This window comes from Pongo pygmaeus, chromosome 3, assembly GCF_028885625.2.
Source record: "Pongo pygmaeus isolate AG05252 chromosome 3, NHGRI_mPonPyg2-v2.0_pri, whole genome shotgun sequence".
Classification (NCBI taxonomy): domain Eukaryota; kingdom Metazoa; phylum Chordata; class Mammalia; order Primates; family Hominidae; genus Pongo; species Pongo pygmaeus.
Window position 1 is genome coordinate 1,597,375 of NC_072376.2, and position 16,758 is coordinate 1,614,132.

General features: G+C 57.0%; 1 long non-coding RNA gene across 1 annotated transcript; it reads right to left on the reverse strand.

Moving 5' to 3' along the window:
* Positions 1-398: 398 nt before the first annotated feature.
* On the reverse strand, positions 399-6,833 carry LOC129035829 (uncharacterized). Its single transcript, XR_008502347.2, has 3 exons — positions 6,494-6,833; positions 762-878; positions 399-665 (listed from the first exon to the last, which is right to left on the reverse strand). It is a non-coding gene; the product is annotated as an uncharacterized LOC129035829 (long non-coding RNA).
* Between the last annotated feature and the right edge of the window lie 9,925 nt (positions 6,834-16,758).

Below are 16,758 nucleotides of genomic sequence, written 5' to 3' on the forward strand. Positions count from 1 at the left end.
ATCCTCTCCAATCCCCAGCTTCTCCCTAATCCCCAGCTTCTCCCTCATCCCCAGCTTCTCCCTCATCCCCAGCTTCTCCCTCATCCCAGCACCTCCCTCATTTCCAACTCCTTCCTCTTCCCAGATCCTCCCTCATCCCAGCTGCTCCCTCATTTCAGCTCCTCCCCAATTCCCAGCTTCTCCCTCACTGCAGTTCCTCCTCATCCCCAGCTTCTCCCTCCCAGCTCCCCCCATCCTCAGCTCCCCCTTACCCTCAGCTCTTCCCTCATCTCAGCTCCTCCCTCACCCTCAGCTCCTCCCTCATCTCAGCTCCTCCCTCATCCCAGCTCCTCCCTCATCCCCAGCTCTTCCGCCCCTTCCCAGCAGCCACACCATACACCAGAGCCAGAGTGATTTTTAACTTTCACTTCTGAATAATTTTAGATTTACAGAGTAGTGCAAAGACAGCACATAGAGTTCGGATGCCTCCCCCACCCCCCCCCCCCCGGGGTTTCATCTCGTCACCTTCGTCACAGCCTGGCATGTGGCTCTTCCCTGAATTCCAGCCTTCCTTTGGGTTCCTGCTTTCCCAGTGCCGTTTGTCTGGTCCGGGACTCTGCACCATCTCCTGAGGCCCCACTGGTCTAGGACGGCCTTGACAGCTTTTGGGGGCACTGCTTGACATCCTGCAGAGTGTCCTAGTCAGGGTTGGTCTGGGGGGTTGTCTCAGGGCCGGACTGGTGCCCTCCTCATCCCCTCCCACCAGCAGCAAAAGCCCCCACCTGCCGGTCATGTGGCTGCTCTCCCCCAGTGCCCTGTGTGTGGGGAGTCAGTGAAGCCCCCACTCAAATGGTTCAGCTCCTCCTCCAGGGACATCCAGCATGTTTCTTCAGATTCCTCTGTGAGGAAATTGGAAGACATTCTTTAAAACACAGATGGTCTCTGGTGTCCCCACACCTCTCTTCCTCTGTGGCCCCCAGCCGAGGGGTCATTTCAAGGGACCCCCAGCCCCTCCTGTGCGGCCTTGCAGACACGGACACCCCTGAGACAGGCGAGGCCTGGGCAGGTGCAGGAGGCGGGCCTGGAACCGGTGGGTGGGGCTGGCTGGACGGCAGGTGGTCAGCGGGCGGCAGGCTCAGCTTGCCTCTGGCAGGAGGGCCCACGCCCTGTGTGCCAGGCTGCTGGGCCTCCCCAGACGGACCGGCTGCCCAAACCCCTCGACTTTGACAAGCTTTCATCATCTCTGCCTCCCTCGGTGTCAACACATGACATTGAGGTTAAAAATGTGCCAGGTGGATGAGTGACAGGCCCCCTCCACAGAAGCAACCTGCACGTCTAAAGGCACGTGACAGCAGTCCAGTCCCCACACAGTGAAGGGGCCCCATCCGCCCACCAAGAGGACAGGGTGCAGCAAGCCAGCTACCCCCTGAGTGCCCACTGCCTGCCCATGCGCTGCTGGGGGAACAGGCAGCTGGGGGCCACCCGGCAGGGCTGACTGCACGGGGCACACCCAGCTGTGCTTGCGGTCCCTGGGGAGGGCTGGCAGCCTCTTCAGGAGAAAGCACAGCCACAGGATGGGATGCTGTGTGGACTCAGGTCCAGGGCTCCGCCACACCCCAAGTCTCTCTGGCCCCCAACCTTACCCCATCCCACCCTGTGCCCGAGTTGGCATCATCCGATGTGCAGACCGGATGCAGATCATCCAGTCTGAGCTGCAGGGGACTTTGAAAGGGCAGATGGCTGCGGTCTGGCAGGGGCCACACCAGGGGAAAGAAAGGCAGTGACAGGCACAGGCAGTGCCCCCTGACAGAGGGGTGGCCTGGGAGGGGGGCTGTCAAGGGGGTTGCTGAAGGTATGGCAGGAAGACAGAGAGGCAGGACGGGGAGCGCCTTGCCCGAAGCTGAGTACAGGTGGCGGCTGTCCAGCAGGAGGAGGGAGGGGTCTCCATGATACTGAGCGGAAGAGGAAGGTGCTGGACACTGCCCCCACCCAGGAAATGGCCTGGCACCCCTGGGATCCTAAACAAGCCAATCTCCCTCCTTGCCAGAGAGCAGGAGCTGGGGGCAGAATGAGGAGGCTGCTGGGTCCCCAGCATGGGTCGGGAGAGCCATCATTCTTGGCGGCCTGATAAGGGGTGGGAAGGGAGAGGGCCACCCCGAGACCCAGGCATACAGGACAGTCCACTGCGCCCGGGGTCGCCAGGGGCACCTCAGCCCTGGGACCCCCTGCAGCCACCCGGGGTGAAGTGGCCCCAGGGCAGTGTGAGAATTCCACACCCCCCACCTGCCCGGCTGTGGGCTGCAGCCTCCCTCCTGGCCATCCCAGCAGCATCTGCAGCTGGGCCTATGCGGTAAGTCCACCTTAAGTGGGTTTGATCGGCCCATGCACTGGTGAGAGCATGCTAATATTGGCTCCAATAAAGAGCAAATCAGGGCCCTAGTCGACGCGTCTTATCACACAGTCAGAACTGATGGCTGCAGAAGTCATAAAGATCCCATTTAATCTCGCACCTATCTATCACGCGGCTGCCTTCATCCTCTTTGTGCCGGGGTAATATGTGCTCATTACGAAAGCAAAACAGATCTGGCATGAATAAACGCAGGATGAAGTGCTCACTCGGAAAGTGACAGCATGATCAGTGGCGGCAGTAATCGCAGAGAATCGTGGGCTAAATTATTCCATAACCGTGATTTGAGGGGACAGCCCAGAGCACCCCACAGCTGCCTGCAGCGCAGCGACGTGTCCTGATAAAACATCCTTCCCAATTTACGGGGCCGCGCTTGACTAATCTGCCTCGGCGCGCACACTGTCTAATCATGCCATCAGCACCGCGAGAAGGGGCTCAACTGGGACTCCAATGAAAGGAGATTGGAAAACTACCCTCAATTGAAATTACATTTGTAAATGAGGCAGAGTTTTCTGTTCAGAGTGTGAACGTTACGGTAAATCTGCTCCAGAAAGTCGAAGAGGCGGCGGCGGTGGGCGGGCCGGGGACGCCGCAGGGGCGGCTGGGACTGTGCCCCGGGCTGGGGCTGGGGCAAGGGGCCGGGGTCCACATTCTGGAGAGATGCCCGGCACCATGCTGGCCCATGGGGACAGCCCCAGGAAAGGAGAGGGGCTGTGGCGGGAGCCCGGAGAGTTGGGCCTGGTTTGTCAGACATCAGACTTCACTTCCCACTCTGTAAAATGGGGCGCAGGGCGGCCTCCTTGAAGGATGGGGTAAGACAGAATGAGGGACGAGTCAGAGCTTAGCTGGCCTCTCTGCCTTCCAAGGGTGCCCCCACCCCTCCCACACTGCACACTGTTCCCGGCCCCTTCCTCCCTCCAGCCCTCTGTGCATCTGGTAGTGTTCCGGGTCCTCTCTGAGGCAACTGAGTGGGTACGGTGGGGGCAGGGGCACTTCCCGCACCCGGGTGTTGGGTCTGAGGCTGTCCTCGTGGTAGGGGAGGGCCGGACCTAAATCACCTGCCTGACCATGTGCCCAGGACATCGGCCAGGCACACTCACAGGGACACTGCAGGAGGGGAGCACACAGGGAGAGCAGAGGGGGCCATGTGCCGGACGGATGCACCTGCCCCCCGGGACAGTGGCGAACCCAGGGGAAGGTGGCCTTGAGCCCTGGAGGTCCTCTCCCAGACAGAGGCAGGGCCTGTGCTCAGGGCTCAGGGATGGCCATGGGGACCCTGCCAGCAGACAGAGCCTGGACGCCAGCAGCTCCCGTGGCCACCGGGTGGGCGGTGGTGGGGGGCGCTCCTGCCTGCTGGTCTCACCTCGTGGACTGCTGGCCAGAGTGGCCCCAGCAGCAGCGGTGAGGTATCCGGCACCTCCTCAAAGGCCTTTATGTAAATCAAGGCCTAATTAGGCCATCCGGTGTTTGTGTAGAATATCATTTTTTTAATTACCAGCCCTGGGCAGGTTCCCCGGCTGCCTGTTGTGGGCCAATTACCATAAATCCCCCGGTAACAATTAACAATGTTGGAGCGAGCTGCATGTATTTCCAATGTTATAATTATGCGCGGCGCTCTTGTTAATTGGCCTATCTGACTCTGTACTTTTTATGCCGCTCATCTGCTCATTACCGCGGCCATTTAATTCAATTAGCACCTTAATTAGAGGAACAGCCTTGTCCAATGTCGGGGCCTTGTCAGGGAGCCGCCTGATGAGCAGAGACAAACACAGGCTCTGCGGGGACCAGGCAGCGGCAGAGCTGCGGGTTGGGGGCTGCAGGTGAGGGGCTGCGGGGGTGCAGGTGGGGGGCTGCGGGGGTGCAGGTGGGGGCCGCGGGGGTGCAGGTGGGGGGCTGCGGGGCTGCAGGTGGGGGCCGCGGGGGTGCAGGTGGGGGGCTGCGGGGCTGCAGGTGGGGGGCTGCGGGGGTGCTGCCCGGAGATGCTCTGGGGGTTCTCCCCATGCCCTTGACCCAGCTGCTCTTTGAGCAGCCACAGCGCGATTCCTGCTCGCCCTGAGCGCCCTCCCCCGCCACGACCTTCAGGCGTCTGGGAAGGTCTGCAGTCCTGGCTGCCAACACCGCCAGGCCCCCCCAAGCCTGGACACGGCCCCCAGACCGGCACGATGTCCAGGCTAGGTTTTGTTTTGTGCCAGTCTATTGAAATCGCTATTCCCTGCCTATTAATTCTCCTAATTAGAATTAAATGAAGCATGCTAAATTGCTAGATTAACCAATAATTAAGCAGCCACCGCACTAAAACTGAACACCCCGTGTGGCCTGCACCCAGTCTGCGTGCAAGTGCCAGGGGCGGGCATGCCAGGCAGGAGGGGCCGACCAGCCTTGGGGACAGCGGTGCGCGCGCTAGTGCCCGCACCTGGTGTGCAGAAGGGCGCGAGCGTTGGCGTGAGAGCCGGTGTGGCCTGGAAGCTCTGCAGGAATGTGTGAGGGCAGGAGGTGAGGGGACCCTCAGTTAGGGGGAGAGGGCATCACACGGGCCTTGCTGGGGACAGAAGATTTGTCGTGAGCGCGACAGACCCACCAGCCTCTGCAGGTCCCCGTGGGAAGCGCCCTGCCCTCCACGCCCACCTAGGAGGTCGCGACCCCCTCTACCCCGAACCGCCCTCTGCAGACGACAAGGCTCGGAGGAGGCAAGGAGCGAACCAAAGCTCCCACCGTCACCAGGGAAGGGAGGCGAAGGCAGGGCAGGGAAAGGGCGGAGGAGGGGAGAGAAGAGGGGAAGGGGAGAGAAGGGGGGAGGAGAGAGAAGGGGGGAGGGGAGAGAAGAGGGGGAGGGGAGAGAAGGGGGGAGGGGAGCGAAGAGGGGAAGGGGAGCGAAGAGGGGGAGGGGAGAGAAGAGGGGGAGGAGAGGGGTCGCCTCTCGAGGCAGGGCGGGCGGGAAAGGGCGCGGCCAGGCTGCGACACCCCTAGGCCCCCCACCCCCGCAGGCGCAGAGCCGGGGGGCTCCCCCCATAGCACCGCCCACCCTCCAGGCCGGAATCGAGGTCCCCTTCCCAGCGCTGCTGGACTCCCCTCCCGAGCCCTCCCGAATCCGACCAGCCCGGAGGGGGCTGCGCCTCCAGGGGCTCCCGCCAGGCCCCTGCCCCAACTGCCCTCCCTGCCCTGGCGCGCCCCCCGCCACTAGCCGCCATCCCCGCCCGAGGGTCCCAGCCAGCGCCCCGGCCCCCGGCCCCGCCCGCGCCTGCTGGGCGCCCCCTGGTGGCCTCGGCTGGGCCCTGCCGCTGCGCCCACGGCCCTCGGGGGAGGCCCCTCCCTACCCCGGCCGCCCTCGGGCCCCCACGGTCCACTCCCCCATGGGGACCGGCATGTCGCCTTTAGGCACCAAGCCCCTGCCCTCCGCACTCGCCCCCTTGTCCCAGCCCCGCGTCCTGGGGAGGAGGCTTGAGCCTCAGCCCAGCACCCAGAAGTGCAGCGCGCACGGGTGGGGCCAGGCTCGAGTCAGCCGGTGACGCAGCCGCTGTGTGACCAGGGCGGATGGCCCGACCTCTCTGAGCCTCCGTTTCCCTGCCTGTAAAAGGGGGTGGGGCTGCCTCCCAGGGCCGCTGCGAGGCGTGAGTTACGACTCAGAACGCCCAGGTCCGAGGTGAGCACACGCGACACCCGCGAGCCACGGCCACGCGTGTCCCCAGGGCGCCTCCCGCCACGGGCTGGCCAGGAGTGTCCGCGCTGTGGGAACAGGAAGGGGCGCGGCCCCAGCGCTGCGGGGCCCGCAGAGAGGGCGCAGGGGCCGAGCATCCGCCCCGGGGCATCCACCCATCAGGCCTCGCCGTAAACTTCCTCGTAACAGCCGCTCCTGCAGCCGGAAGATATTGACTCGGAGGAGAAACAATGGCACGAATAAAATAAAAATAAAAAAGTTAATTATCCTTTGTGTTTGTAATTTAATTAAAGATGCAGTAAAGTTTTACTGTTTTTCCAGGTGATGATGTTTAGAGCCCCGAGAAGCTATTTGTGCTGGTGAGATTAAAGTGCATTTTAAAATGTTCCTCCAGTACTTTCACATTTGTTGATAGATTTTTAAATTAAACTTTAAATTGTAATCTAAATTACCTCCAACAATTCATGGTCCCTGTAATGAACTCCCACCGTTCCCGCTGTCATCCGTCGATGATGGAGTGCGAGCCGGGAGCTGCAGCCCCGCGGGCGCCGAACCAACCGCGGAGGCCAGGCAGCCTCGCCCCGGGGACCCCGCCCACGGCGCCCCACACCCGCGGCCAGTCAGGGAGGCCAACGCCACGAGACAGAAGCAGCCAGACCCCGCGGGCCACCAGTGTGGCCAGAAAAGATCTGCAGGGATGTGAGGGCAGCTCAGAGCTGAGATCTAAGGCTGGGGCAGAACTGGACGGCGCAAAAAGCTAGGGAGAAAGCATCCCCGGGGCGGGGTGCACGGAGCCCCAGACCCCAGCCGCCTCCCGCCCGGACCCCGCCTCCACTCTGGGAGCCGAGTCCCACCTCTCGCCCTAGGCCTCGCCTCCCACCTCGGGCCCCACCTCCCGCCTATGCCCCGCCTCCTGCCCAGGCCCTGCCCCCAACTCAGGGCCCCGCCTCCCGCTCGGGCCACGCCTCCCACTGACGACCCTGCCTCCCACTGACGACCCTGCCTCCTGCCCGAGCCCTGCCTGCCTCCCAGGTCCTGCCTCCCGTCCAGGTCCCCGCCTCCCACTCAGGCCCCACCTCCTACCCAGGCCCCGCCTCCACTCAGGGCCCCGCCTCCCACCCAGGCCCCGCCTCCACTCAGGGCCCCGCCTCCCACCCAGGCCCCGCCTCCACTCAGGGCCCCGCCTCCCGCCCAGGCCCCCCCTCTAACCTGGGCCACGGCTCCCACTCAGTGCCCCGCCTCCCACCCAGGCACCGCCTCTCACCCGGGCCCCGCCTCCACTCAGGGCCCCGCCTCCCACTCAGGGCCCCACCTCTGCTCAGGGCCCCGCCTGCGGCCCAGGCCCCGCCCCTCACCCGGGCCCCGCCTCCTGCGGTCTTGCAAGCCACCGTTGCTCAGGCTTTCATCATAATGTCCCCGCCCTTACAGAAGTAGAAGTTAAAGACAAAACCAATTTTGAGATTCCAATTTTCTCCAAATGTTCTAGAAATCGGTCATTTTCTTAAATGTTTGTTACTGTTACCTGAATTTTCTCTTCCTCGTGGTCCTGCATATCTGTAATATTACTGGCAAAACTCAATTAGACTTTTAAGGCATGTATGTGTTTCTAAGCAGGCCAAATATCTTTTTGTTGTTGTTGTTGTTGTTTAAGACAGAGCTTTGCTCTTGTCACCCAGGCTGGAGTGCAATGGGGCAATCTCGGCTCACTGCAACCTCTGCCTCTGGGTTCAAGCGATTCTCCTGCCCAGGCTCCCAAGTAACTGGGATTACAGGCACCCGCCGCCACACCCAGCTAATTTTTATATTTTTAGTAGAGACAGGGTTTCTCCATGTTGGCCTGGCTGGTCTCGAACTCCTGACCTCAGGTGATCTGTCCTCCTCGTCCTCCCAAAGTGCTGGGATTACAGGCTTGAGCCACCACGCCCGACTTTTTTTTTTTTTTTTTTTTTTTTTTTTTTTTGATACCGGGTCTTGCTCTGTCACCCGGGCGTGAGTGCAGTGGTGTGATCACAGCTCACTGCAGCCTCCTCCAACTCCCGAGCTCAAGTGATCCTCCCAAAGTGCTGGGATTACAGGCGTGAGCCATCACTCCCTGCCCAAAATGTCTTTATATCAGCCACACAGACCTCCGTGACTACTTGAAGGCAGCACATGGCAAACAGCCGAACCTTGTCAGCAATCCAAGAAATTAGCTTTAGGACAGCAAGGAGACGCCATTCTCCTGTCACGTTTCAGCGTTTACTACTGATATGATAAGAAGGGTCCCTGCAGTGGGGGCAGTGTGGCAGGGTAGATACTCTGCGACCTATACTCCAGCCAGGACACGGCCATCAGGGCATGCTGCCCAGCAGGGCTGGACAGAGTCCACGGAGTTCCTCCTGGACCCAGCTGAACGACACTCCCCTCCCTGCCAGGGACACCACCATCAGCCCGCGGGGAAAGAGCAGAAGGGCAGGGAGTGAGCCAGTGCCATGTATGCCACCCATACAGACCCGAGAGAGTGGACGGGAGGCCCTGCACCCTGCACCCAGGCTGGGAAGACTAGGAGGAGGCTGGTGGCCCTGGCTGAGATCCCATTTGGAGGCTGACCTTGGCCTCAGAGAGCCACCCAGCCCAAGATCAGTCCTCTCCCATATCCAGTGAGGAGTGGATGAGGGGTATAATGGCCCTCTGTCCCAGTGGGATCTCTCTGCAGAGCCACCCCAGCTCCAGGTTCCTGATGAAATGGCTCGAGTCCTCACGCCCAGACCCATCACCGCCCGGTTTCCCCTCGGCCACTTCTGCTTCTTTGCACCTTGACAGATGAGAATCCCAAGAGCCTCCCCAAGCAGGGTCCTGTGTGCTCTCCTCATCTCAAGCCCACTTCCCAGAATGCCACTGAAGGGCCAGGCTGGTGGAGAGGTTCCCGCTGAGAAGCAAGCACCATGCCCCTTGGCCTCTCCAGGTTCTGGGGGCAGCAGAACCCACACTGGGGAACATGGCTCTGACCCACACAAGGGACACTGAAGGCTGCTGGCCTCCAGTGCGGAAGGACCAGGTCTGTCTGCAGAGCAGGCGGCCTGATGTCTGGGTTGAACAGCCAGGCAGGCTCTGCAGGGAGAGGGGTGTCTCTCATGGGTAACAAGGCCTCAACAGGAGAAGCCCAGGGGAGAGCTGCGGGTTCTGAGGTACAGCCATGCCACTCACAGGAGAGAGAAATGCTGGTCCAGAGGCGTGACTGGGCCCTGATGGAGCCCACAGGACTCCAAGTGACCCTCCAGTCGGAGCTGCCCATTGGGAGCTGGGGTAGCCGACCCCCCATGGTGTCCAAGCCATCACCACGGAAGCCCAGTGGGCCCATTAACAACCCTTGGTGAGATGGAAGCAGGGCATTGGTGCTGGCCAAAGGCAGGATGGAAGACAAGTCACACAGGCAGATGGCCTGGGCCCCGAGTGATCCTCCACAATGGCACCACACCACCCTCCACTCACTGTCACCCTCCACAGTGACACCACATCACTCTCCACTCACTGTCACCCTCCACGGTGGCACCCACCACCCTCCACTCACTGTCACCCTCCATGGTGACACCACATCACTCTCCACTCACTGTCACCCTCCACGGTGACACCACATCACTCTCCACTCACTGTCACCTTCCACGGTGGCACCCACCACCCTCCACTCACTGTCACCCTCCACAGTGACACCACATCACTCTCCACTCACTGTCACCCTCCACAGTGGCATCTGCCAATATCCACTCACTGTGACCCTCCACGGTGGCACTACATCACTCTCCACTCACTGTCACCCTCCACGGTGGCACTGCCACTCTCCACTCGCTGTGACCCTCCACAATGGCACCTGCCACTCTCCACTCACTGTGACCCTCCACAATGGCACCTGCCACTCTCCACTCACTGTCACCCTCCACGGTGGCACTACATCACTCTCCACTCACTGTCACCCTCCACAGTGGCACCTGCCAATATCCACTCACTGTCACCCTCCACGGTGGCACCACATGACTCTCCACTCACTGTCACCCTCCACAGTGGCACCTGCCACCCTCCACTCACCATGACCCTTCATGGTGGCACCACTCTCCACTTACGCCCCTGCTATGTTGGGCTACAGGGAGCTGACAGAGGGGGAGAGAAGCTGAGCTCCGCTCACAGATGGGTCACAGTCTGGGTGTGTGGACATGGATGCCAAGGAGATGGACTGGGGCTGCACAACAGCCCTCTGGGGGTAGCCCTCACAGGCAGTGGTGAGGAGAGACCTGCTGTGTGGGCAGATCTTTCGGCAATGAACCTAGCCATCCACTTTATGTGGAAAGAGAAATGGACCAGGGTTAGACTATATAGTCAGGAGCCACGTAACGATGTTTCAGTCAACAACGGACCAATGATGTTGGTCCATAAGATTATGGCACTGTATTTTGACTATACTTTTTCTGTTTAGATACACAAATGCTCACTGTGTTACAGCGGTCTGCAGTGTTCAGGACAGTGGCGCACTGTACAGGTGTGTAGCCTGGGAGCAATAGGCTCCCCCATACAGCCAGGTGTGCAGGAGGCTGTGCTGTCCAGGTTTGTGCAAGTTCACCCTGTGATGTTTGCACAGCAGTGGAGTCACCTAATGACACAGCTCTCAGAACATGTCCCCGTCACTACGTATACAAATGGTTTGGCTGGGTGGTCAGGGGCCTGGAGGGAAAAAGATTGGAAGCTCAGGGTCAAGGAGGTCTCATGAGCCCATGGAGTGGACGTCAAGTGTAAGTGAAGATCTGTCTGACATATGATGTTCACCAGAGAGTACCTGCACAGAAGAGCCACTGAGCAGCCAACTTGACAGAAGGACTCAACTAGCAGGAGGCAGCTGGCAATGGGGTCGTGAATGAGCGGCCATGGTGGCGGGGATGGAAGCCACTCCAGGCCCATCAGCTCCACCTCCTGCAACCAACATTGATCCAGCTACTGCCACTGCTGGATGCCCAACTTCCCAGTGTCAGAGACAGAGGCTGAGCCCCTAAAGGGCACAGGGCCTCAAGAGCCAACCAGCCTCTTGGGGCTACTCACACAGCTACCCTGCCCAACAGGGCCACTGCCAGGGCCACCAAAGGGCCTCTTCCTCTGCGATGTCCTTCCAGTGCCCTTTGCTGAGGAAGCTTCACTCAGGCTCCTGTAAAGGAAAATGCTTAAGAGAATCCCACCATCATCACAGAGCAGGTATTGAATGGTGAATTTGGAGCTAAGAGGCAATAAATCGCTGAGTGGCACTGTCACCCTTCTGACTGCTCAGCTTCCACGTGCACCATCCTACATGCATTTGAACTCACTTGCAATCCTAAAACAACTCCTATTTCCACCTAACGATATCCAAGTAAAGAAGTTCTCACTCTTTCCCCAAATGAGAAGATACATAGGCTGCATAGTCATTGCATCCATATGGGCTATAAGAATCTCTCCTCAAATTCATAGTCCCACTGAATATCCTGTTACTTAAAGATTAGATTGTAAAGTTAACCTTCAATAAGGTTGTGGGGAGACAGCACCATATATGGTCTGTGATTCACAGCATAAGCCACACTCCTTCAGATAATCCCATCTTTTCAGGGTGTGGTCTCCCAGTTGGCTCCATAACTATGCCTTTCGTGAACCATCTGCCTGTCAATGAAGCCACCTGATTCCCAGTGATGGAGGGTGTGGGAGGAAAAGCTGGTTGCATGGGCCTGAGCCCACTGCTGCACTTGCTGTGAAATGGTGTCCTCAGCCACACAAAATGCTGGAGGAATGACATTATGGTGGATAGGCATTCTGGAAGTCAACAGAGAAGTGTCATAAACAGACAAGGCAAATTTATATCCAGAATAAATCTCTGTTTCAGTGAGGACAAATCTTTGTTCCCTCCGTGATGGGAGAGTTCCAGTGTCATCGACAGATGACAATGTCAGCCACAGATGGCTGCTGTTTGTCCTGGTGCTGTATCGGGGACTCGCTGTAAGTCTTTGCTGTTGGCTGAGTAGACACTGAGCAGCAGTGGCTGGGCAGACAGGTCAAGCCCATTCCCAGCCACCACACTGCTACCACGCTCCTTGTTCATGGACCTGTTGAACAAGCACTGAGATTTCCAGGGGCGAGAGTCTGACAGACATCACAGGTAGTGTCATTTCATCCACCCAAAAATTGAGAAACGTCTCTTCAGTGGACACCCTTTGGTAGCCCTTCACATGGAATACAGATGCAACATCTTCATTATCTGTGTTCATTTTGGGAGGTCTCTGCACACAGTTCTTCCCCAAAATTCCTTGTCACCAACCTTCCAATCCTGTTTATTCCAAATCCTGGGCCATCCAGCCAAACATAAGCAACTGCTCAGAAGTCAGTATAGATCCATACTAGACTGGATCTGTCTCACTGCAGAGTAAACAATCTAATGCACTGCTGTCAGTTCTGCCCACTGAACACATTTTCCTTTTCCACTGCCCTTCGGTGTCAACCCTGAGTGGGGCTTAGTGCTGCAGCTGTCCCCTTTTGGGTGGCACCAGCATATAGTTCAGAGCCGTCTGTAAGCCAGACTTGAAGATGTTATTCTTTCCCCAGTCAACAGGTCATCAGGAGCACCACGTGGGCATGGGCTGAGAGAGAGGACGCGATGCAAGAGGAGCTGGTGTCTAAGGAGGCTGAGCTCCTGCTCGCTCAGCTTAATCACACGTTTTGGAACTGCTGAAGCTTCATCTCATGAATGCCATTTCCACTTTATGGTAGATCACTGCTCTGAATGCCCAGCATTATGGCTAGGTGGTCAGACAGTGACCAGTTCATGGTGAGAAGCTCAGGCCACATGGGCACCTGATATCCTGCGGCTACGTGTTTAGTTTATATCAAGGTTGGCAGCAAGGGAGAATCTGTTTCTCAAGAGAATACTCTGCAGAAGAGGGTGTAGATTTGCTCCCAAACCCTGGATATCTGTGATTTTCCCTCTGGTGCTTAGCAAAGGCTCCATATAGTGTCCCTTTTTTTTTTTTTTTTTTTTTTTTGCCATGGATGCTTTGAGTGTTGTTGAAGATTCAGTCAGTCAGCATAGGTGCTATAACAAAATACCAGACACTGGAGGGCTTAAGCAAAAGATATTTCTTTCTCACAGTTCTAGAGGCTGGATTCCAAGATTACAAGGCCAGCAGATTTGATACTTGATGAGGGCTCTCTTCCTGGATTTCAGAGGCCACCTTCTCACTGTGTTCTCACATGGTAGAGAGAGAGAGAGAGTACTCTGGTGTCTCTCTTCTTATAAGAGCACTAATCCAATTATGAGGGCTATACCCTCATGATCACATCTAAACCTAATTATCTCCCAAAGACCCCATCCCCTAATGCCACCACAGTGGGAATCAGGGCTTGTATTAGTCCATTTTCTGTGGGTATAACAGAATATGACAAACTGGGTAATTTGTAAAAAAAGATGTTTATTTAGCTCATGGTTCTGGAATCTGGGAAGTCCAAGAGCATGGTGCTGGCATCTAGTGAGGGCCTTCTTGCTGCATCATAACATGGTGGAGGACATTCGATGGTGAGAACCCAAGAGCAAAGGAGCCATAAAGAGCTTGCTTTTATTAAAAAAAAAAAAAAAAGCCACTCCCAAGATAATAAACCCACTCCTGTGATAGCAACATTAATCTATTTACAAGGGCAAAGGGATTGTTTCCAACACATGAACTTTTGGGGGACACATTCAAACCATAGCAGGGCTTCACACAGACATTCAATCCCTAACACAATCTGAAGTGTTGTAAGGCTGAAGTGATGGAGTGACTTGTAGTGGAGCTTTAACTTGCTGCAGAGCCTTTTCTTGCTCTGGTCCCCACTCATATCTAGCAGCTTACAGGTGACTCTGTAGAAGGGTCAAAGCAGAATACTCTGAGGTGGTATATGTTGCCTTCAAAATCCAAAAAGCCCTCAAGAGCATTGTACCTCTTTTGTCATGGTGCAAGTCATATCAGCTTGCCTTTTACCATGGGGGGATATCTGACATGCTCCAAACCACTAAGCTCCAAGAAACTTTACTCAACGGGCAGGCACCTGGATGCTGTGGGGCTGATCTCCCACCCTCTAGTTTACTAAGGCATCTAATTCCTGCTCCTCAGAGCCATCAGCAGAATGTTGTCCAATAGTGGAGCATGGCATGACAATCAGGGTTTCTGCAGTCAGTATCACAGCAGAGAATAGAGGTGTCATATCCCCGTGCAGGTATACTTCTGGCCCTTTCAGGTAAAAGCCAACTGCTTCCAAGAACTCATGTAAACTGAGATGGAGAAAAAGGCATTAGCCAAGTCAATAGTTGCATTTTTTTTTTTTTTTTTTGAGACGAAGTCTCGCTCTGTCACCCAGGCTGAAGTGCAGTGGCGCAATCTCGGCTCACTGCAAGCTCTGCCTCCCGAGTTCATGCCATTCTCCTGCCTCAGCCTCCCGAGTAGCTAGACTACAGGCGTCCACCACCACGCCCGGCTAATTTTTTGTATTTTTAATAGAGATAGGGTTTCACCGTGTTAGCCAGGATGGTCTCGATCTCCTGACCTTGTGATCCGCCCACCTCAGCCTCTCAAAGTGCTGGGATTACAGGCGTGAGCCACCGCACCCGGCCAATAGTTGCATATTAGGAGCCAATGGCTGTGTTGATTTGCCCCAGTAAAGATGCTACATCTGGAACAGCAGCTCAATTGGAGGGATCTCCTGATTAAGTGAACAGTAATCCACAGTCATTCTCCAAGATTCATCTGGCTTCTGCGCAGGCCAAACTGTGAATTAAACTGGGAACGTGATAGGCATCACTACCCCTGATTCTTTGATGGCGGCTCTGCCATTTCCCCAGGGATGTAGTATTGCTTCTGATTTACTGTCCTGGCAGGGAGAGAATGTTTCAAGTGAATATTTCACTGATGGTGACCTGGCAAAATACCCAGGGGACAAGAGGGCAGAAGCGATGACTCAGGCATTTGAAAGATAGGGAAGATGACGCCCAAAAAGATGGTGGAGTTGGCTGGTTACTGCTGAGCTGTGCTGACACCCTGCAGAGGAGTCATGAGAAACCGAGGCAGTTAGCAACTCAGGCAGAGAGGGAGAGCCAAGGACCTCCATGGGAACTCACAGGGCCCATATCTCCTTCAGGGGGAGGGCAGCCAGGGTGCAGTGGCAGACTGAGGACCTTAATGTTAGAACCCAGAGCTCCAGAGACATTGCACTGCTAAGCCAAGGCACATCTGTTATGTGGCGGTCAGGGCCCCACTGGGGAAAGGCTGGGACCACAAAACACATGATGGAACATCTAGGTGGCAGCCCCTGAGGACATGGCTCTACAGACTCCCTGAACACTGAACGCTGGGCTTGCAGCAGTCACCCCTTCCGTCATAAGAGCTGGCACGTCTATTGTGTGGAAGACCCTGCAGACCTGCCCCCCATGGGCAAGAGGTGCCCCTCAGGAGGTAGCCCCCTCTCATCTCCAGCTGCCAGGACAACAGCCAGTGTTAGATCCCAGCATGACCTAGCTGGGAGGTAGAGGGCCTGGTAGGGGAGGAAAGGGGCTGTACACAGAAAGAGCTGCAAAAAGAGGCACAGGCTGGGTGCAGTGGTTCACGCCTGCGATCTCAGCACTTTGGGAGGCCGAGGTGGGAGGAGCTCTTTAGCCCAGGAGTTCAAGACCAGCCTGGGCAAAATGGTGAGACCCCATCTCTACAAAAACAAAAATTAGCCAGGTGTGTGGTGGTGCACATCTGTAGCCCTAGCTACTCGAGAGGGTGAGACAGGAGGATCACTGGAGCCCAGGAGGTCGAGTCTGCCGTGAACTATGTTCCCCACTGCACTCCAACCTGGGCAACAGAGAGAGACCCTGACTCAACGAAAGCAAAACAAACCAAAAAATAGCTACATATATAGGCAGGATCCAGAGAAAAACCTTGGGGTTGGATTTCTAGGTCCCAGATGAAGGGATCAGCCTGGATGAGCAAGCATGCATTGATTTGACGACCCTTTCTTGGTCATGAGAATTAACATCCTGTCAGGAACCTGGGTGACACGGCAAACTCACTGCTAGGTGGCTCTTAGGAGCCTAAAAAAAGTGATAGTTAACTCTCAGTGAAATGGCAATGCCCAGTTGTCCTGGGAGATGGCAAAGGGAGATGGGTGTGCTGGGTGAACACACTGTGGGTACCAGAGACCCAGCAGAATCATGTTCTCTGGGAGGGCCAGAGGCTGTCGAGAGTGCACTGGGGAGGGGACCAGCACCAAGAGGAGGTGGGTAGAGTGTCCTCTGCAGGCAGGGGACAGTTAGAGATGGGAGAAAAGCAAAGGAAGTGGGGTCCCAGGTCTGTCCCATGAAGAAGAGCGGGACCAGCAGGAGGCAAGGTAGCCACATCTTAGACCCAGCACAGGCCTAAGGCCAAAGTCGCTGGTCAGAGGAGTCTCGCGTCTCCCTTGGGGAACGAGCCATTCACTGGCTTCCCTGTGCTTGATCTGTGCTCCCAGGAGGACAATAATCTCTGGTCTGTGCCAGCAGGGATCAAGCACTTTGCATGATCACTTCATGTGCTTCTCACACGTCTCATGCGCAGCTCCGGTTACAAGGCACAGCGAGTGTGCACAACCCTCCCAGTCCTGCAGCTCCCAGAAGCTCAGGTGGAGCCATCCTGGCCTCTGTGCTCCTGACCCTGCTGCTGTGCTCTGCCTGATACCTGTCCCT